The following is a 24,000-nucleotide window of genomic DNA, read 5'->3' on the forward strand; positions in this document are numbered from 1 at the left end:
ATGGTTTTAGTTTGTTCTAGTTATCAAAAACTTACTTAAGCAGAGGACATACTATCCAATTTTAATAAGCTTTGCTGTAACATGAATATCAAGGTCCATTATCTCTTTGGTTACTTAAATCACTTTCCATAAAAGCTTTATGATTTAAACAAAGAGCAAGATGAAAGATTTTATCTGCTTATGAAAGCACTGGAAAAGCAGTACCAGTGAACATTCAGCAAGGCAGTCCTGATAAATTTCTTTCTAGAAAGTCCTACAAAAAAAAAAGAGAAATTTCTGAAGTATTTACTGACTGGTTGTTTTATATGTTTTGTGTTTTTTTCTTTTTGGCAGGGGTGATTTCATTGTAAAAGATATTTAGCTACTATTTCTAACTGGTCACATGACTGTAGAAGCTTCCTCATTGGCTCCTGTCTGGCCAACTCTTGCAGTGTTGTGTTGCATTAGAACATCTAAACTAATTCTGTCAATAGATCAGCTGAGGCAGATTAAAGTAAATCTGAACAGTGGCATCATCACCAGTGGTTGTAGTAGTAGTAGTAGTAGTAGTAGTAGTAGTAGTAGTAGTAGTAGTAATAAGATTAGACCTAAACATATAACAACTGAAGGAAGAAGTTATGCAATGTTGAGATTTACAGCAAAGCTATCATTGCATTCCAGATCTGTCCACAGTTCTACCAGCATCGTTAGAAAGTACAATGAATATAAAATTCATTGTATGGTAATGATGGTAATGATTTCCTCTCCTCTTGCAACCTACAAACTAGATTTATGGGATCACTGTACTTCTCTGTCATCAATGGCTCAACAGTTTTTTTCTTTATCAATCACTGTATTATTCTAAAATGTATTTAATGTATAACATAAAATGGAATGCCATCTGTGGCGTAACACACTTACTCACTGACACTGTAAAAAGAACCTCCAAAGAAAAGAACAACCACACACCCCATTCCCCCCTTGTCCATAAACACTGGACAAGCAAAATAACATTTTGTTGTCTTCTAAGTATTATTATGGTGATGTTTCTTTGGTAGGCTGTTGTTTATATTTAGTCATGTGATACAGTGTATCATCTGCTCAGTGTGTAGTCACATCCTCCATCTGTTTATTCTCATATTCCTACACCTTATTTCTCTTTCCCTAATACCTGTGTGTGTCAGTCTGTCTGTTTATCTGTCTGGTTATCTATCTATCTATCTATCTATCTATCTCTCTCTATTTGTATATATATATATATATATATATATATATATATATATATATATATATATATATTTGCCTCTATCTATCTGTCTATCTTACTTAACACATAAACATATTTACATAGCATGCACACATGAACACACACACACATAATATATACACTTGCATTACCCTTATTGTCTGTATCTTTCTCTCTTTCTCTCTCATCACTAATGTTTGTCCTTTCTCTAATTTACTTTCTCTCTGTATATCTTGTTTGCTTCATCTGTACTTTTTTGTCCTTTCATAACTGTTCTGTTGTTAATTATATTATTTATTCCTCACCCTCACTTTCTCTGAAATGTTTACTTTTTTTTTCTTATAAACACTCACCTACATACACACATATGTTCACCATACGTATCCAATTTTGTAAAATATGATAGATATTATTGTCACTCTTTTAACATATTTAATTTGTAATGTCAACCAGATAGGTACAGTTTTGTTTTGAAAGTATGCGATAATTTTCAAATTCATGCACACATGATGCATATGTTACAATGTACACATACACAACTATCTCCATAACTCAGGTGAAACTCTTGTCTAATATTGGTCCCACATCTGGAACTGTTCTACTACTCAGCTGAATAGCATAAAGTCTCCCACAAACACACTTGCTGTCTCCTCTCTGTTTCTTTTTTCTACCTCTATGGTCCCTGTTTTATGAATCTAGCTGTTCTCATGCTGCTTCAGGTACCTTATCTTCCTCACTTCTGCTTCTCTTGTTGCTTGTGTTGTATATTCCTTCTCTGTACCTGATTTTTCTACAGTCACCAACCTTCAACAGTTCGGGAAGAATGTTAATGGCACCAATCTCCCCTGTATTGGAGAGATCTGTGGCCCCTACCAAAGAAAGAACATTGACTTTCTAGAAGCTTTGGTCACAAAGCCTTTCCAGATTGCTGATTTTGTTCTGAAGCAGGTTGGTCACCTAGGGCGACCCACTCTAAATTAAACAAATATTAAATTTACCTTAATAATCAAATGAAATACAAGTACCTGCTCATTAGCATAATTAATACAAAAATATTAATACTGTTACGTGCAAAGTATTAAACTGTGATAGGTACCAATATACTAATCCGACAGCTGCAGGTATTTTAAATTCTTGCTCATAAATTAGAACAGATTATAAAAGGGGATCTTTTTTAAAACGGGGGCCACATTTTTCATTAACGAAACACTTTGAAACTTGGAACACTGGTAGAATAGGTCATATAAAACATCTTTTTCTCTTAGTCTTCTTTAAAAAAAAAGAAATCCATAAATTATTCCATGTTAAAGTTGTCGTATTTCTGTAATTTCAACCAATCACTGACGTCCATTCAGCCGATATACATTAAGTGCCGACTACATAAACAAACGATTCTGAAACAATTAATCCTAACCCTAACCCTAACTCTAACCCTAACCCTAACCCTAGGGTTAGGGTTAGGGTTAAAGCAAATTTAAAATGAAAAAAGCAAATAAAACGAAGAATCGTTTGTTTATGTAGTCGGCACTTAATGTATATCGACTGAATGGACGTCAGTGATTGGTTGAAATTATCGAAATAAGACAATTTTTTACATGAAATAAATTCGAATACAAAAATATTTTTCTGTTCTATAACACAAAATAGATAAGTATACGAAGTTTGAAAGTCTTTCGGTACCAAAAACACTACTTAAAACATTAATGAAAAATGTGGCCCCCCGTTTTAAAAAAGATCCATAAAAGGTTCTAGACGATCAGTAACCAGAAAGTCAGTGTTATACCTTTGTGTGTTTGCATGTGTGTGTGTGTGTGTGTGTGTGTATGTGTGTGTGTGTGCGCGCACACAAATACATGCATATATATAGTACATATATAGTTTACTTATAATGCCCCCATCCCACATAATGCATAGATTACACATTATGCATTCATACAGATGCATCAATCAAAACATGCGAAGCAAATATAGTTAGACAATGGACAGTTATTTGTAATGAAATCTTCCTATGAACACATATATGTAAATATCCAACTCCCATACACAGCCAACACACAAAGAGAATCAATGAATACATAGATATGTGTTTCTGTTTTTGAGTACAAACACAGAGCACATGCTGTGTATAATTTTAAGTCATTCTATGAAAATAAAAAATAGATATAAAATGTGCCTATATTGATTTGATCTACAAAATAAATCTACAAAGTTGATTGATTAATGAACACATAGGCACCTACACACACATACAAACAGGTATCTACATTTGCACACACATACACCTACAAGTACACACAAATTATTCACAGACATCATGCAAAGATGTATATGTTTACAGAACAAACAAACTATATTCTTATAAATACAAATCCTTATACACACATGCCTGCACATTTACTTCCCAACCACACAGTTCTTGGTTCAATCCCAGTGCATGGCACCTTAGGTAAGAGCCTTTTTTTTTATAACTCTGATCCAACTAGTGAGTGGATTTGGAAGAAAGAGTCTGACAGAACCCTGTTGCACACACACACACACACACACACACACACACACACGTGCACGCACACATGTATACTGTGCACACATGTATATCTATAAACATATGTATATGGCACATTCACACATATATGTACAGCATACATAAGCACACACACATACATACACATGCATGTATACATATATAAACACGTGTGAATGTTAGTGTCTCCTTTTCTTCACATTTTGTGATAGTTTTAAACATGTCTTAGCATCATATAAGTGTTGTCATTCATTTCCAATCTTCTGTGAAACCATTTCCTGTCATGGGGAAATATTAAATTGCTTATAAACAGATAAAGGCTTGGCAACAAAAAGGGCATCCAGCTGTAGAAATTCTTCCTGAAAGAATTCTGCCTGGGTTATGCAAACATGGAAAAATGTATGTTACAACAATGATGATGTATCTATATGTGTGCATACCACCAACTGCATAATTATGTAGTTAGTGACATAACTAGATAGTTGGCATATATTTATAGCAAACTGTTTACCAAGTAGTGCATTATGATCAATACAGTTTACATATGTAAAATTAATGCTCATCATGAATGCTGCTGAACATTACTGGAGGGAGTGAGACTATTGCAAGTTTCTGAAGTCATTGCGAACTCCATCTGATAAAGGGAATTTCCTAGAGTGCCTGCTGAATGTTATATATAAATGTGATATGTTTAATGAATAAAATCACAAAGACGAAACATAGATTATTTATATAATCCAGTAGATCTCAACCATAGTTCCCAGGGTCACATGTAACTTTCAAGCATCTTTCCAGCAGCCCTTGATGGTCTTCCCCTTATAAATATACATTCTTCTGTAAAAAAAATATATCTGGGCATATGAAATAACCTCGTTGGGAAACAGGTAAGGGTTACCAACAGGAGGTGCTTCGACTCTAGAAGATCTGCTTCACCAAATTCAGCCTGGAAAAATTAACATATATTGATGATCTTATTGAAGTTGGCTCCCTGGGTTTTTAGGTACCAACTTCAACACCATTAGTGGGAGATTTTCTTCAACAATTGCTTGTGTATTTTCATTTAACTGAAGCTTTCTACCTCACTATATTACATTTTTGTGAGACACTTCTGTAAGAGAATATATTATGTAGAACACTCCCTGGAGGTATGTTCCCACAATGATATCTTGATATACAATACATACATATAGCATTCAAAATTGGAAGCTTGAAGGGAAAGAGGCTCCAACAAAAGAGCTAAAATTTACATTAAAAATGGAAAGGATTGAAATCTGTAATGAATAAGAGTTCTTATAAGAATGCCCATATGGAGGTATTATGATTTTTCAAACTTACAACACCTGATATCAACATGGAATAGAAGGTGTGAATTTGCTCAGAGAGACACTAGCTTTTCCATTGTTTTTCAGCTCTGTCTGTCTGTCTGTCTGTCTGTCTGTCTGTCCGCCTCTCTCTCTCTCGCCCTTCCCTCCTCACTCCTCTCTCTCTCTCCTGCCCCCTTCTTCTGCACTCCTCTCTCTCTTTCCTCCGCCTCCCTCTGCACTCCTCTCCCTCCCTCCCCCTCCCTCTGCACTCTCTCTTGCTTCCTCTTCCTTTCACTCCTCACCTTTTGTTATCCTTTTCCTTTTTCTCACTAATTTCTATCTCACACCTATCACTCTCTCTCTTGCATTCTTTTTCTTTCTGTCTCTGTCTTCAGTTCTCTTTTCCTTTCCATCTCTATCATCTACTCTCTTCTTCTTTCTGCCTCTACCTTCCACTCTCTTTTATCTCTCTTTTTCTGTCTCTTTCTTCTTTTCCTCTATCCTTCTCTTTTCCTCTTTGTCCATACCTTTTATTCTCTCTCTTCTTTCTGTCTCTACATTGTACTCTTTCTTGTTCTGTTATCCTGACCTTCTATTCTCTCATTCTCTTTCTTTCCTTACCTCCCCCCTCTCTCTCTCTCTCAAAAGCATCTTACTTAATGATAATACTGTGAATACCATACACAACGGCCATCATTCTAAATGACAGCTCTATACTAGACAGCCAATCAATCTATGAGTGTCTTATACAATAAGACTAAAATAGAGTCATGCACATACAGCTTATTAAATCAGAAACAAATTATGTCAAAATAGACGCAAAACAAAACATGAAACACAACCAAATGCAAGAAGACATGGAATTTTTGTGTAGGATGATGATGATTTATTCAAAATGTCTGAGATTCCAGCTACTTGTTTTCGAGTTTCCATCTTTTAAAGAATTATTTAAGTGTAATACCATGTAGAATTGTTTGAGTTGTTTCGCCCTGGGTCAGCTCTAGTAGAGCTGACAGCTAGATGCATGATTAAGGAAAGACATTCCATCCATGCAAGACCATACCATCTTCTGTTCTGCAGTAATGTTTCTCAGATAAACATTATCTAACATGTCCTATTTTAAGACGCTTCTGTGTGAATATTTATGTGAAAGGCATGTGGCTTTGTGGTTTCTAAAATGAGCACTGACTTTCTCTTTGTATCATTATTCTCTCAATAAGGTGGAGGCGCACTGGCCCAGTGGTTAGGGCAGCAGACTCACGGTCATAGGATCGTGGTTTCGATTCCCAGACCTGGCGTTGTGAGTGTTTATTGAGCGAAAACACCTAAAGCTCCACGAGGCTCCGGCAGGGAATGGTGGCGAACCCTGCTGTACTCTTTCACCACACCTTTCTCTCACTCTTACTCCCTGTTTCTGTTGTGCCTGTAATTCAAAGGATTAGCCTTGTCACACTGTGTCATGCTGAATATCCCTGAGAATTACAATAAGGGTACACGTGTCTGTGGTGTGCTCAGCAACTTGCACGTTAATTTCACGAGCAGGCTGTTCCATTGATCGGATCAACTGGAACCCTCGCCGTCGTAAGCGACTGAGTGCCAACAACTTTCAAAACTACTTTATCCAAGTGTGATTTGAAGTAACTTTAGTTGCTGTTTCTAACGGAATGGAGTGACCATGTTATAGTTCCCTTATTAGCTCAGTGCAGAATTGTTGTTTAGGTTCACTCAAGTTTAACCTGATCAATAGAATCAAGGACATTAAAAAATGACCAACTTTTAAGCTGTTTCTGTGTGAATTCATGGAGGCATGTGGCTTAGTGGTGCGGATGTTGAGTTTATGATTGTTTGGTCATAGGTTCCAGTCCTGTGGCTGAGCAGTATGTTGTGTATTTTAGCACCAAACCTCGCTTCACATTGCGTTAATTTACTCACTTGAAAATGTTTATCATCAGCAGTTGGTGTTGGTGTACATGCATGCATGTGTGTGTGTGTGTGTGTGTGTGTAGTGAGGTTTATTAAACATGTAAGAGACTGGCGTTCCATTCAGTTTTGTACTCTCCATTGCTTAAATGCAGTGGAAATCTGAATAAACTCTGACATATAGGCCTGTAGGCTTAAGACAGCATTTAACTAATGTGATCTGAAGGAGTTTGGTTGTTATATCTAACAGCTGAAGTGACCATGCAATGGTTCCCTCACTAGCTTAATGTAGAATTGTTGTTTAGGCTCCTGAGTTAACCTGATCAAGCAAATGTATGTAGACAATAACCAGCCCATCATTTTTATGTTTTTTTCAGCTGTACCTGAAAAACATTTAGTTTGTCCCTTTATAAGATGGCCATTTGTGGTTTGAGAGAAATTTTACTGTTTATTGCAGGTTAGGCAGTCATATAGAGCAGAAGTGGGAAATCATTTTTCATCAACAGCAAATTACAAGTGTTTAAGAATGTAATAAGATGCATTTTTGTTGCAGAAAATTAAGCAATCTTTAATTTTATAAATTCATAGTTATATCTTGTCAACATCATCATTTTTACATTTGTTTATTACCATGTTGGCTTGGGATAAGCAAAATTTCTTGAGGCAGTGTTCTATAGTTGGATGCTCTTCTTCATGTGGTGCCAATTGTTTTTTATTCCAAGTTTTTAGACATTGAACTGTGAAGCTTCAGGACTTTTGTTTATAAGAGACATAGATGTAACTACAGATCAAGTGGGTGTTAAAGTGAAGACAAAGACACACACACATGCACACACAGTTGCACACACACACACATGCACTTACACACACACACACATGCACTTACGCACACACACACACACACACACACAGGGCTTTTGTACAGTTTTTGTCTATCAAGACATTGAATAATTCCTTCATATCAAGCTCTGTTGTTTTAAAAAGGAAACACACTTTGGATGCTAGTCAGAGACAGGATGGTCACAGCAGGATTGCTTTAAAACATGGACCTGTTTAATCAAGGCTAACCTGTCACTAAACATCATGAACAACATCATATATATCACTTCTTATGCTTTGATATTCTATGTCATATGATAACAAATGGTACCATCTCACACAACATTTAAACCAAAGATATTTATTCAAGGTGTTTTACTCATATTTCTATGCTACATGTATGTGTGCGTGTGTATATATATATATATATATATATATATATATATATATATATATATATATATATATATATATGCACACACACATGCACACATACAAACACATATCTAATTCACATTTATTTACATCATTCGTAAATACTGTCATTTCAACACATGGTATTAATTTTATTGCGATGTTCGGTCTTTACTCTGTTACACTATTTACTGTATGTTAATGATGAATAGAAATATGATATTGTTGCATAGCACCGTATAAAATTACTCTACTTATGCACTAAGATCTGAAGTTGTTGGAAAATTATAAATCATGTCTAATTAAGGTATATTTATTTATGAAAGGTCAGAAACTACAAAAAAAAAAAAATTAAAAATTAAAATATCCTCTTTTCTCCACCCTCCTTATAACACCCGTCTTCAAGATAAGATTACTTAGAGGAAATCAGTACTGTTTGGGGTAGAAAGCTATTTATTACAATTGCATTAACCTTCATATTTACACTTTTATTCATTCTACAATTTCAGTGACTTCTATTTCTGTGTGTAAGTCTAAATCTGAAAAGCAGAGGTGAGGTTCTTTTTTTATTATCGTTTATCTTTCTAAGTGGGTGGGATAACATTAAAGTAAGTAACCATACCTATAGTTTACTGGAAGTAGGTGTCAATCTACTATACAATCATACAACCTCTTCCTGGTTAGGTTAAAGTAGAAAATAATGTAAAAGAAAAGTCTAAAAAAATTAATCAACAAATTACTAATTGCTAAGGGAGACACCACAGTATATCAATAACTTCTAAATTATTATCTTGAAGTTTATACTCTTTTCTCTGTTGAGGAAGGCAACTCAGTATGCACTAATTAGTTATTTCAGTTTTACATATCTAGAGTATCATAATATATTTATTTGCATTTTTTTCTATTGACTTTTATCTGCAACCATCCTCACATGAGCTCACTAGCATAGTTAGAGTGTGTGCTGACCCTGCGCTCCCACAAAAAAAAATGCATATTGTCTACAGCAGACCCAAAAGTGGTGCTGCCCGGGGTGAAATGCTCCCCCCCCCCCAGCTATGCTGGTGCATTAGCTCAAGTTCCAATCCTCTATTATTATTATTCTGGTGGGGAGCTGGCAGAATTGTTAGCATGGCAGGCAAAATGCTTTGCAATATTTTGCTCATCTTTACGTTCTGTGTTCAAATTCAGCCGAGGTCAGCTACGCCTTTCATCCTTTTGGAATTGATAAATTAAGTACCAATCAAGTACTGGGGTTGATGTGATCAACTTACCCACTCCCAACAAATCTCAGGCCTTGTACCTATTGTAGAAAGGATCATTATTATTATTATTATTATTATTATTATTATTATTATTATTGTTATTATTATTGTTATTGAGTGAGAGAGCAGTGCATGCCATCAAAGTGACATTTGGGTAAAATATACGAAGCCCATTATACCCATCATGACTACCCGTCTGATAAGGGTACACCAGGCACATGCATCACAACCATATGTGTGCGATATGGTGATCTCATATCAAGATAAACAGCGCATGACCTCGCAGGTGGGGCCTAGTTAGATTTTTTTTTAGGTCGAGTAGTCTATCCCGCTCAAAAGGTCCCTGAATAAGGTTCATTTAAGGATGTTGAGCAAAACACTCATGTTTCCAAAGGTGAATTATTCAAACCCCAAAGAATTCCTCTCAACACATGGCTGTGATGCTCCCCCACTACTTCTGCTCATGATCAGAGATGCACATATCGTCAGCCACCAAGGGACATGCTCAACTGATTACGGTCAAACAACTGACAAGCAAATCTGGTATTGAGCAGAATATTTGCTGTAGCCCATCTTTTATACCAAGACAAAACAATATACATGATAACACTTCCAATCAATTAAGATCAGAAGTCATGAGAGCCACTGCCTGGTACTGCATCCATTATTATTATTATTATTATTATTATTATTATTATTATTATGTGTGTGTGTGTGTGTGTGTGTGTGTGTGTGTGTGATAACTGGAAATGGAAATGTTGAATTTTACTCAAGGAATCAATCTGCGAAGCATAGCCCCTGAATGTATTGTGAATTGTACTGCAACCTGTCCAGTTAATTGTGCCATCGTGGAGGTTGCATGTGTGAATACACACAATCATACATATATGGAAAGTGACAAAGAAAAGGCATATTGAATAAAAAAGAAACAAAGATCAAAAATACATAACTCAAACTATCACGTTGTTAGAAATCTTTTTGTATCTCAAGGGTCATAAGTGTTTCACCCTTTATCCTGTACTCTTCATCTGAGTGAAGAATTGAGGATTGAATTAGCATTTTCCTACTGGAGTATTCCATTTGCAGTCTCTTGTCAATCACAACTGCCTTGAGGTGGTCTCAGCTGCCTTGGCTATCTCCCTAGTGGTTCCATCATTTATTTGGGTTCCAAACCATTGGTGGTCACTCTGTTTATGCAGTTGCTTCAAATAGTTTTGTGTCAGAAGGGTGATATATTCAAATAGCTCTATTGTTTGACAAATGACTTGGTTCCCTTCCCCCATAGAGCTTTATAGTCCTATCGCAGTTATTTCACATGCAAAGTTTATATAAATAGCTTCTCTGTAGTAAGACAGCTTTGTCTGTCCCTCTATATATTCTAACCTCTCATCTGGCACACAGTCACTTCTCTCGGTTCCACTCCATCTCTCAGTTGAGATTTTTGCCTTGCAAGCTACTTGGCCATTCCTTTGGTGCTAGTTCCATGCAAAAGCACCTGTGCTGGTGCCATCTAAAATGCACTTGGCTGGTGTCATGTAAAAAGCACCTGTGCTGGTGCCATGTAAAAGTCACCCAGTACACTCTGTAGTGTTTAGTGAAGGGCATCTAGTCATAGAACACTTGCCAAAATAGACTGGTGCAGCTTTCTGGCTTGCCAACTTCTGTCGAATTGCCCAACCTATGCCAGCATGAAAATGGACGTTGATGATGATGATGATGATGGAGGTAAATATTTAGCAAACTTGACTCAAAGTCTTTAATTCCCTACTGGTATGCAATGTTATGTAAAATCCAAATTGAAATTCTAAATCTCAATAACTCTACAATATTCTGATGAGAGACAATGCTGCTGTTGTCCATACAATGCATCCTGGGAAGGCTGCTCAACTGATTTGCATAAAGTCACTTACAAACATGTTACAGCCTTTGACTCTTTCTTGGTCATTTCTACCACTGCTACAACGTCCTATACTTCTCTGAGCTGTCTTCTACCACTTCCATTTATGTAGTCGTGACTTATCTGTCCTCCTCTCACCACCTATATTATGTTCAACCTCCCTTGCTCTGTGCTTTATTCCTTCTTCTCCAGAGTGTTGGTTCTCTGGAACTCCTTTCTTACTCGTGTATATAGATTCTAGCCAGAGTTTTGTAAACAATTTGAATGTAAAACAAAAAAAAATAACATGGAGCCTGTTGACTGATAAGAACGAAATGAAATGCCTTGAGCCTCAATTACATAACTTATCAATTATAGATAGAATTTATTGCTGTATATTTTTTTTATCAAGGCTAGTATCTCCATTTTGTGTGTGTACATTTGTTTATATATGTGTATGTACACATATGTATGTGCTTGTGTGTGTACACATGCACACATACACACACACAACACAGATATAGTTACATAAGCAATACCCATAAGCTACTTCTATGTAAAAGGTTAAGGGAAAATAATATCAATATGTTAATTAAATTTGTTATGAAAAAAACAAAACAAAACAAAACAGTGTTTAAACCTCAGGGCTCTCAACAACGAGGGAAATAAATCAGTGATCAATTTATTAGTTTTGACTTTTTGTTATGTCCATTGTTTGGATTTGCTTATTTACCATAGTCAGTAGGAGTAAAGGGTGATAATAGATATAAACAATCTCGGACTACATTCACAATACTAACTGCACCAAACCTACTCATTAGCTTACTCAGTATCACTGTGATTCTTAAGTCTGGACGTTACCAGGCTGGGTTATAACTCCAAATTTCTTGCGTGCTGGGGTTGGCAAAGTAGTTAGTATTGGCCCCTGTCAGTCTATGTTGCTATTGAAGGGGACAATAAACACCTTAAATGATTTTTGAGCATTAAGGATGTTGAATTTTATTAGCAATCAAACCATATTTCACATTAAATATTCCAGCCTTATCAGTATAATATAACTGAATTTCTGCCGTTTGTTATCAGTTTCATTAAGTATTTTCATTAAATTTCTTGATAATGACACAAAAGAACAATGGAGTTATTGTTTTAAATCAAAATTTATTTTTTGATTTATTTATACTTTCTAATTTTAGTTTAGAAATTTACATGTGGATTGATAATTTATCAATGATTCCATGAATGGGTTAATGATATGAGAAGTTTGCTCACCCTTGCTTTAGAGTAAGGCTACAAATACTCACTGATATAAATGATTTCACATACTCCATGTTGCTACATTCAGACCTCCCTGCCTCTCTCTCTTGCGTGCACACACACAACACATTAGTGGTTGGGAGGGGGGCTAAGTTTGTGATGGAGTCATAGAGGCGCCATAGTGACATATGGTATGTCTCAGGTATTTTAGTGATACTGTCAGGTGGGGGCAAGATCATTGTATCTTCACTTGAAAGGAATGTTCTGCATGCAAATTGTGTGTAAAATATGAATGTATTTGTTTATATATCATCATCGTTATTTGATAATGAGATGATAATAAAAACACAAGTATGACTGTAGTTAAAAGGCTCATTTCATGATCATGTGGTTTTGGGTTCAGTCTCACTGCATAGCACTTTATGCTGCTGTCGTTTACTGTAGTCCCTGTGTCAAGAAATGCTTTGAGTAGAATTAATTGATGGAAATATGAGAAACGTGTTGTACATATGTGAGTGTGAATATATGCATGTGTGTGTGTACATATATATGTGTGTATACATGTGTATGTGTGTACGTATATATATATATATATATATATATATATATATATATATATATATATATATATATATATATATAATTCTTTTACTTGTTTCGGTCATTTGACTGTGGCCATGCTGGAGCACTGCCTTTAGCTGAACAAATCAACTTATTCTTTGTAAGCCTAGTATTTATTCTATAGGGCTCCTTTGCCGACCTGTTAAGTTACGGGGACGTAAACATACCAACATCAGTTGTCAAGCGATGGTGGGCGGACACGGACACACACACACACACACACACGCCGAGCTTCTTAAAGTTTCTGTCTACCAAATCCACTCATACGGCTTTGGTCGGCCGTAGACTATAGTAGAAGACACTTGCCCAAGGTGCTATGCAGTGGGACTGAACCAGAAACCATGTGGTTGGGAAGCAAGCTTCTTACCATGCAGCCATGCCTGCACCTATATATATATATATATATATATATATATATGTATGTACACACATCTGTCATGTGTATGAATGTTAACACCTCATAACCTTGCGTGTTGCTGTCAATGGTATGATATTTACACCCTTTGCAATGTTCTTTTTGTACTTTTGAAGACCAGTGGAATAAAAAACCAAAATAACTCTTAAATGAAATAAAAAGGTAATGCCTGGCAACAGGAAGGGTATACAACTGTAAAGTGGTGCCTCACATAGGCCCCCCCATCTAATACCACATAGCATAGGGAAAATATTGAACATGAATAAATGTGTGTGCGCGTGTGTGTGTATATATATATATATTTGTTTGTGTGTATCTGTTTCTCTCTCTCCATTTATATATATATATATATATATATATATAAATTTAAGGAATGGAGTGAACGCATGTTATAACTGCATACTTTATTCCAACATATGTTTCGAAGAATTAAAAATTATGCGGTCCATAGGAATTGTCGATGTTAAAAATGTAAACTTTTTAACATCGACGATTCCTATGGATCGCATAATTTGTAATTCTTTGAAACATATGTCGGAATAAAGTATGCAGTTATAACATGCGTTTACTCCATTCCTTAAATTTATATATACTCAAATACCCAAAATATCAAGGAGTTTCTGCCTCACAAACAGGAATTACACCACAGTTATTTTGTGATCTTTGCTACCCTGGTTTCTATTAACCTATTTATTCTATCCGAATTATTATTAATTAGGATAAAATAAATACATATAATTAAATATATATATATATATATATATATATATATATATATATATATACATACATACATACATACATACATACATACATACATACATACATGTATATACATACAAACACAAATATTTTGTCAAAGAGGTAATGTATAGCTACTTGCATTGATGCACGAGTGAGTGGAGCTGGAAAAATCACCCTTCCTATTTTTCTTTTCTTATGTCCCACCCTGATATCTCATCACCATCATCTTTATCACTCTTTCCAGTCCCACCCTAATTACTCATACCCACTCACTCTTGTATAATGCAAGTAGCTATATATCTCTTCTACTGAAAAATATCTGTTCTGTATCTTTTCATACCTTGACCGCTCATCAGCTTGTGTAAAACTGCCTCGTTCTCTACTGTAATTCCACACAGTTGTTAAGCTACCTTAGTCTTGTGAGGCTACACAGGCAGATCTCACCATGAAAAAAAGCACTGATGCCATGAAAAAAAAAGCACCCAGTGCCCTCTGTAGAGGAGTTGGCATTAAGAAGGGTACCTAGCCTTGAAGACCATAGCAAAACAGGCATTGGAGTATGATGCAGTTATCTAATTCATTAGATACTATTAAACCGTCTGATCTATGCCAATGGAAGAACACAGATGTTAAAGATGATACACATTTGCATTCATGCACGTGCGTGTGCATGCACACACACACACTCACCCACATGCAGACACACACTCATACATGCATACATACACAAAAGTGAAAGTATTTCATGCATATTGCAGAATATAATTAGTTATTGTGTTGTGCAGCTGGTACAATATTTGTACTGGAAATTGTCCTTCTAGTTATATTTACACATTCCAAATATACTTGCATACATTTATCCTTTTAGAACTTTGACATTTGACCAATATTCCTGATGTATTATAGATTAATTTTGTAAATCTAATATTATTGCAGCCACCCTGCTAGGCAGTTTTGCCATTTACTTCTCAGTATTCATTTTACATGTACAAATATATTATACATGTAAAATTTTTCCCAGCAACAGTAGTATGTTCACATAGAATTCACTGAGTGCACAGAAGGTTGAACATATCAAAATAATTTTGAAATCTACATGTTATGTAATCATAAATTTTGCATAAAGTTTTCAATCTACATATACAGGCTCATTAATAAAACACTGAATGTGACCGTTTATTACCGCAAGCTCTGAAAGTATTGCACCTGCTTCAAACGAATATATCTTACTGTATTTTCACTCTTCAATTTCATTTAAGCAATGGTTTCATATCACAAACTTGTAGAAGCAGACACACAATATTGATAATAATTATTTCAAAGTTTGAGACAAGTCCAGCAATTTTAGAGGGAGGAAGCTAGTAGTTACCATCATGTTCAATACTTGAATGGTACTTTATTTTATTGGATGATGTTGATGATGATCCCTGGAGGATGAAAGGCAGAGTTGACATCAGTGGGAATTGAATTCAGAATATGAAGGAAAGTTGGAACAAATACTGTAAAGTATTTTGTCTGACATTCTAAAGATTCTGCCATCTCACCTTAATAACAATAATTTCTAATTTAAGCACAAGGCCAACAATTTTTAGGGAAGTGGGTTAGTTGTCCTTAGATATTTTATCAACCCCTTATTTTAATGAAGATCATGGCAGCATTAATGAAATGAACATAGGCGTACATAATTTTCTGTGGTTTAAAGTTGATATATAGACTACAACACACACACACACACACGCATATCTGTTTTATATGTACAGGCATTGGTGCATTAAGGAGCTCACTTCACAACCATGTAATTTTGGGTTCAGTCTCAATGCATAGCACCTGCTACTGATGCACTGGGCTGACCAATGCCTCATGAGTGAAAGTAGTAGATGGAAACTGTGAAAGCCTATTGTGTGTGTGTGTGTGTGTGTGTGTGTGTGTGTGTGTGTGTGAGTGAGTGCATGCCTTTTTGTTTGTCCAATGCCACTGCTTGACATCTGGTTTTAGTTACTTATCCTTATAAAGTTGCAGTTTAGGAAAAAGAGACTAAGAAAATTAGTACAAGACTTAAAGCAAGAAGTAGGGATGATTTGTTTGAGGCAGTGCCCCAGCATGGTGGCAGTCTAATGACTGAAAGAAGGAACAGACTTCAGGAAATTAAGAGAATAAAACACATTTTACTTTATATACAAAATATGTGCCAAAATAGTTTTATTTGCTCTAAAGTGCACTGCCAGCAAAAAAAATTCAGGAGCCAATAGCTTGGAGGGAATGTTGCTTGCAGCATCCCTATGTAAAGTTAGTAGTGCTGTAAGTAACCAACCACTCACTACACCATACCTGAGGAAGAAATAAAGGAAAATATTAAACGCTGATGTATTCAAATCAATACATGTTGCTCCACTTAACATACAAACTGTTGTCCTGAACACATGATGTTGGCAACTATCCTAGTCACTTCAGGTTTTTTTCCCCCCACCTTCTTTGTCTTTATCATTTTAACATTAATTTTGTTTATTTTATTTTATTTAAATACTTCTGACATCTCTATTCTGTTTGTTTATTTTACTTCTTACCAAATTTTAAATTTAAAACCAATATCTTCTTTAAGATGGCATTTAAGTGTTGAAGAAATAGCTCTTTTTTACCTTACTACTCTTACTACTACCACCACCACCACCACCACCACCACCACCATTCTTCTGCCTCCTCCCATTCCCCATGTCCTCATTATTCTCTTCGTTCTCTTGGAATCTCCATTAATGTACCGGCACTAATTACCATAGAAACTGATGCCAGCTAGCTAATGTGATTAATACCAGAACGTTATTATATCCAAAATGTACTTCAGAGAGAAACTGTTTGTTTGTGTACATATTTATATATGCATGCTTAATGATATGTGTGTGTGTGTGTGTGTGTGTAACATATCTGTGTAGCTGTGCATATTTATATATACATTTGTATGCGTGTATGTGCATGTTGATAATTATAGTTTATTTGATTGTCTTTGTACATTTGCATTCTGATATACATACATATACATATACATACACATACACAAGTATAGGTCTGTTCTGATGTACACACAGACATGCATTTCACACATAAGCAATGTAAGTTACTTGGTGTATATATTCATGTACAATTCAGGTTTCTAAGTGTAACAAAAGGTAAAAAATACATGTAGGTTTATATATAGAAGGCATGAAGAAAAAATAATCAAAAAACTCAAGTTTCATGTTTCTCTCAGTGTGTAATAAATTCTGTTAGGTATATTGATTGATTTTTTTCCTTTGTATCATATATATATATGTGTGTGTGTGAGGCCAATATATTTGTGAAAGAAATGGCATTGTCGATTAAATTGGTGCTTATTAGTATATAACTGGTATTATTTGCTTTATTGATTACTAACCTGCTTCATCATATGCATGTAATGCAATAATCTGTATTGGACACATTTTCAGTTGAAAACGTGGTACATATAGTTGATAACTAATTACTCTGTCTTAATGAGCATTCTGTGCTTACACAGGTGCACTCACCGATGTGAGATAATGTTAGTTAATTAACGACACATGGAAAATGTTGACATAGTTAAGCATGTTGGTAGTTGATGAGGGTAATCATCAACACTTGGTGTTTGAGTATTCATTTAAAAAAAAAAAGATTGAGATGGGTAGATGGTGTCTACGGTCCTTTACTGGGCCTCTGAAAATGGTGGTAGGGAGGGAGAAGTTATCCTTAAGAAGAGAGTGATTAGAGTGTTGCAAAGAAGCAATGATGGAAAGAAATAGATTAGAATGAGTGCTAGTGTTTAAATTAGAAGAGGCATTGTAACTGATGTGCTAATGGCAAGAATAAAACTCCACTGTTTCAATGCAAAACATGATGATTCCATTGTCAGTGCTCTGAGACATGAAAGAACAAAAAGATGTTCAGAAGTGATAGGGTGTAGCAGGGCAATAGAGACACATTTTAGTCTTTGACACAGCAGGGCAGGTGTATGCTACTCAATTCCAAACAGTTGTTGGTGACTTTCCAGGAGCACTTTCCTCAATTGATTTGGATAGATAATGGAATGGAAATAATCCTGGACTTGAGTGCCCACTCTGATGGCCTACTGCAGCTCTAGGTTCTGGAGGGAAAATGTTGTGGAGAGCTAACAACAGTAGCTGAATTACAGTTGTTGTTAAGAAGTTGTGAGAGACAAATTGTATGACTTGAATGATCTGCCCTGCAAACCTTATGTAGACATATCAGACTTGTTTGCTGGTGCTTAGGCAGATGTTTACTACTACTGACAGCAGAATAGTTGAATCCCAGGACTAATAGCTGGGTATTATTCTGTTTTTTGGCCATTTGACTGTGGCCACGCTAGAGGGTTTTTAGTTGTAGAATTCCAGTTCAGGACTTATTCTTTGTTAGCCTAGTACTTATTCTCTCGGTCTCTTTTACTGAACTGCTAAGTTATGGGGGACATAAATGCACCAACATCAGTTGTCAAGCGATGGTTGGGGACAAACATGGGCACAAAGACACGCACATATATATACGATTAAGTTTCTTTCAGTTTCTGTCTACCAAATCCAGTCACAAAGCTTTGGTCAACCCAAGGCTGTCATAGAAGACACTTGTACATGGTGCCATGAAGGGGGACTGAACCTGGAAGCATGTGGTTGGGAAGCAAGCTTCTTACCAAACAGCCATGCCAGCACCTACTAATGAACAAGGAGGAGATATTTGATATAAATTTCAACCCAGTACCTCTGCCGAATATAAGGTTTAAGATTTTGGCCAAGTTGCTATCAAAGAGGTTGATGCTTATTGTGAGTACAAGAAGTACAGTCAAAAAGACACAGCTCTGTACAGCACTGGGCAGGTTTTCTGCATGCAATAGCTCTACCTTATGCAACACATAGTGATGGTAGCTAATAAACCTGCTTTAGTGAGGCTCTGATTAATTGCGAGGAGTTTTTAGCAGAGTTGACCATCACTTCATGATGGAATCCCTTAGTCAGTTTCTGTTCTTCATTTATAGAATTGCACTGTATTGTAACTTGTAACACCGGTACCCTTGTGGCAAAATATTGATACCATCATTTACGCTTTGATATTATTCTTACGAAACACTTTTTTCTTCAAGTTGACTAAAAAAAGAAAAGAAAAATCTATATTTTATAATCTCTAGATTTTTATGTTTTATAGTTTTTGTTTTCATTTTATGGGCTCTACTCACCCCATACCAGTGCTTACAGAACCATTGCTCAATGAAAAAAATGATACAAAATCAATTATAATGGTGATTATTATTCTAGAGTACATTTCTCAACAATAGCCACAACATCAAAACAATGGTAATATTAACGCACAACGTGAGTAGTAATTATGATGATGGTGGTGAAGGTGAAATTTAAAAGAATTTAAATTGATGTGCAAACATCAAACAAAAGCAGTTTTATGTTTATGTTGCCAGATGGTATGTCATGTGTTCACCCATTCATCCTCTTTCTCTCATTCTCTGTCACACACACACACATATGCACACACATGCACTAGAATGTGACATGTATATTTTTTGATGATGTGATCACACACAAATTTATACATTGAAACCCTCCCACATACACATCTGGGTGTGGCATGTGTTTACTTGTGTTTACATGTGTGCATATACATATAGACAAACATACACACATATATTGAAACATGTGTACAATTTGATGTGCCTAGTGCATGCATTTTTGTATTTGCTAAGTCAGAACATGCATCCACTGAATGATGCATGCAAGCACAAACATACATCTACATTGTTATACATACACACACACATAGACATGCACACATACATACAAATGCAGTTATATATGTGTGTATAGATGTACTTGCATCCACTCACCTTTTCTATCAGCTTTATATAGTGGCATAAATTTGATGAGGAGGGAGCCATCATATTTTGAGCCGGCTTAGGTATATTGAGAAACCATGTCTTACTTGCACATTTCACTTTGACAAAGTTTCCATGGCTGGATGCACTTCCTATCACCAACTGCTTTACGTGTTCCTGCATGTTGTAAGGGTTAGGGTTAGGGTTAGCAACAGTGCCTCAGACGGCTTACTGTAACTCATGTCAGCTTGGATAAACGGATGTAAACCCTATGAGGATTTATGAGCATTTTATCCATAAATATATGTGTGCGTGTGTGTGTGTGTGTGTATATATATATATATATATATATATATTTGATAGAATAAGCAGGTGAAATAGAATTCTGTCTGTAGAGAGTATATGCGCATGCACACACATGCACACACACACACACACACACACACACACACACACACACACACACACACACACACACACACTTTTATTATTTTTGATTGGTAGAATTAAAAGAGAAAATTGTGAGTCAGATTTGGATTCAGAATTCAAAAAGTTTTGAATAAAATACAAGACATTTTCTGTTCAAAACTTTGTAACTCCAAATAAGACTGATGTACCTTTCACAAAGGTGTCAGTAATCTATACAAAAAATATTGTAATATAATCGCTTCAATCTAGTATTGAATATAATTTGAAACTTGTGAAATGCTTTATTTTCTTTCTTCCATGTTTCTCATAATGATGGTAATTGTTTTAGTTATTTCTAATATAGGCAATAGGTCAGCATTTCGTCAGGGGTGGGTAGGGATTAGTCACTACCATCATTTCCAGTACTTGACTGATATTTCACTTTTATCAACCCTGAAAAGATGAAATACAAAATTGACCTTGGTAGGACTTGAACTCAGAACATAAAGAACTGGCATATATACCACAAAGTGTTTTTTGTTCATCTTGCACAAGGCTTGGAAATTTGAAGGAAGGATTAGTCAATTATATCAACTCTCTGTTTTTGACTAGTAAAGATGAAAGAGACAGTGAATGTCAATTGGATTTGAACTCAGGATGCAAAAAACTTGGATAAAATACTACAAGACATTTTTCGTCCAATGCTTTCTAACTCCAAATAAGACTTGGCTTGGTTTGTAGTGACCCATCCAACCCATGCCAGTCTGGAAAGTGGATGTAAAAAGATAATGGTAATGATGAGGATGAAAAGCTTAATTAATCACAAATCCTTAATGGTAATTAAAACATAAAGATTGTCAGTAATGAAATTAATTAATGGTTAAAATGCAATCTATAATATTGTTTTCATGGTATTAAGAAGACTTAAAATTCTCTCATTCTATAATTACTTCATCAAAGTAGTTCTCTACATCGTCATCTTTGTTGTCAGCATCATAGATGTGTGGAAATGGTTGTTGTGTCATAATGTGTAGTGTAGATAAAAGAAAGGAAATAATGAATAAATGGATTATAGGAGGCACATTAATGTGAGTCAGGAGTTAGAAGAAGGCAAGTAAGCTTTTAATATGCAGTATGGGCAGTTGTATCATATTGTGTTACCATGGAAATGAATAGTTTGATAAATGATATTAAGATTTAAGCTTTTCATTAAACACAAGTGTTTGCAGGGCTGGTGCTTTACTCAATTTCTCTATAATGTTAAGCAGATGAAAGATGAATTTGTCTGTGGTGATGATGGGCAGTCCAACTGTGGCTGTTTGTCCTATTGTTATTCTTTGGCTTAGTTGATGAAAAAGAAAGGAGAATGCGAAGAGCATCCAGCAATAAAAACAAGTGCTTTTGTAAGTGTATTACCTGTCCCAATATAAAATAAAAAAACAAAATATGTTACATGCATTAACATTCATTTATAGGGTTTTTGAGGAATGCATTTGGCCTAGTGGTTAGGGTGTTTAGTTAGTCTCATGGTCATTAGATTGTGGGTTCAATTCCTTGACTAAATAGTATGTTATATCTTTCAACAAAACACTCAGTCTCATCTTACTTCAGCCTTCTCAACTAAAGATGAGTACTAGCCAAATGTTGATGCAGTCTTCTCTCCCTCCATCTGTTACATGCTAGATATTCTGCTGAATCAAGAGTGAGAGAATTGAGATAATATCCATGCCTACTCATGATGACAGGCATTTGAAGCAGTAAAAGCATGGTACATGCTACCAGTTCATATTGTGAGAGGGATAGAGTTTTTTTTACTTACAATAATTTATATGTTTCATGGTTACCATTTTAGGTAGACAATTTATAATTGTTGAATAATTATTTAGTAGTCTTAGCATATGAAAACATTCATGTAAAACCTTAGTACACATATATATGTTAAAAAATGTCTTTAGTTAACAATAGAATCATTGGATATATGTTTCTAACAGGCTTGTCAGTGGTTCACTGCTTTTACCATGATATGAATATGAGAGTTTGATAATCTGGCTAGAATACACGCCATAAGCTATTTTTGTTCTAACACATTGATTTAACATTTTCCTCATCAGTGTGTACATCTTTCACCAGAACATATCAAATTTATGTATATGTAGACAGTCTATCAAATCCTGTCAAACTGTTCAATTCATGCTACTTGGAAGATATATGTTAAAAAATGATTGGATGTTGTGTACTGTCTGTGTACCTCAATAGGCACACCATGTCCTTTCATGTTTTAAGTGGTAACTAAAAAGGTTTGCAACAAGAAGGGCATCCATTAAAAAACACTTTCTCAAAACTTGTCCAATCCATGCCAACACTGAGAAGTGGATGCAATATGAAAATGAGGATGACAGGGACAAATATTTGTTGAATTTTCATTGTAATTTTAATCTTCCAAATTTCACCCACAAGTTATTGGTCAATCTAAAGCTATAATAACAAACAGTTTGAATTTGAAATCACTTGGTTATGGAGCAAACAGCTTAACTACGCAGCTAAGCAAAGATGTGCATGTAACTGTTACATGTTTTAGTGTCAAGTAATATAATAGTTTGTGAGGTATCTGTGTTAATGTAATGAGCTAGCTATATGAGCAATACCGACAAGTTTTGTGCTGAGCTAGAAATTAACAGATACACTAACCCATAAAGAATAATCCTTATTAATGGTTTATCAATAATGTGTCCTTATTTTGTGATTTGCATGGTAGTAGTAACTATATCATTTGCTTAATGGTGTGTATTCATTATTATTATTATTATTGCAGCTTGTCATTTCTGTGTCATGGCAACCTGCATTTCCCTTTCTTTGTGTATGTATGTATATCATTATAGTTCATCATCATCATTTTAGTATCCAATTTTCCTTGCTTGCATGAATCAGTGGGAGTTTATAGAGGTAGATGCCCTTCCTGTTGCTGCCTGTGCCCATGTTAGGTAATATTTCCCCATGAGCTGAGATATTTTTCATGGAATGCTGGAAATGAACACCACTTGTATGATGGCTCATTTACAACTATCACATGGTTTCAAGGTCCGTGCGCGCACACACACACACACACACACACACACACACACACACACTACAGACTTCTTTTAATTTTCATCTATCAATCAACTCACAAGGATTTGGTCAACCTGGGGTTGTAATAGAAGATGCTTGCCCAAGGTGTGGTGTGCAGTGGGACTGAACCTAAAAACACTTGGTTAGAAAGCAAGCTTCTCATCCAAACAGCCATACTTGTGCCTGCAGCCATGAATGTACATACAGCCACACCTGTATCTATCTATCTAT

The 24,000-nt window shown here is 35.5% G+C and overlaps 1 protein-coding gene across 12 annotated transcripts in view; it reads left to right on the forward strand.

The window, feature by feature from the left end:
* Positions 1-24,000, forward strand: part of LOC106867420 (zinc finger CCCH domain-containing protein 10) — a 639,081-nt gene that overhangs the window by 95,605 nt on the left and 519,476 nt on the right. Inside the window, exon 1 of one of the 12 annotated variants that reach the window (XM_089356347.1) lies at positions 8,732-8,755. The exons of the other annotated variants lie outside the window; for them this stretch is intronic. The gene's annotated coding sequence lies outside the window, so the exon portion shown is untranslated. Of the gene's footprint in view, positions 1-8,731; positions 8,756-24,000 lie in introns of those variants that run through there. 12 annotated transcript variants of the gene reach the window in all.

Source organism: Octopus bimaculoides, chromosome 8 (assembly GCF_046866305.1).
Source record: "Octopus bimaculoides isolate indiv1 chromosome 8, ASM4686630v1, whole genome shotgun sequence".
NCBI classification, from domain to species: Eukaryota; Metazoa; Mollusca; class Cephalopoda; order Octopoda; family Octopodidae; genus Octopus; species Octopus bimaculoides.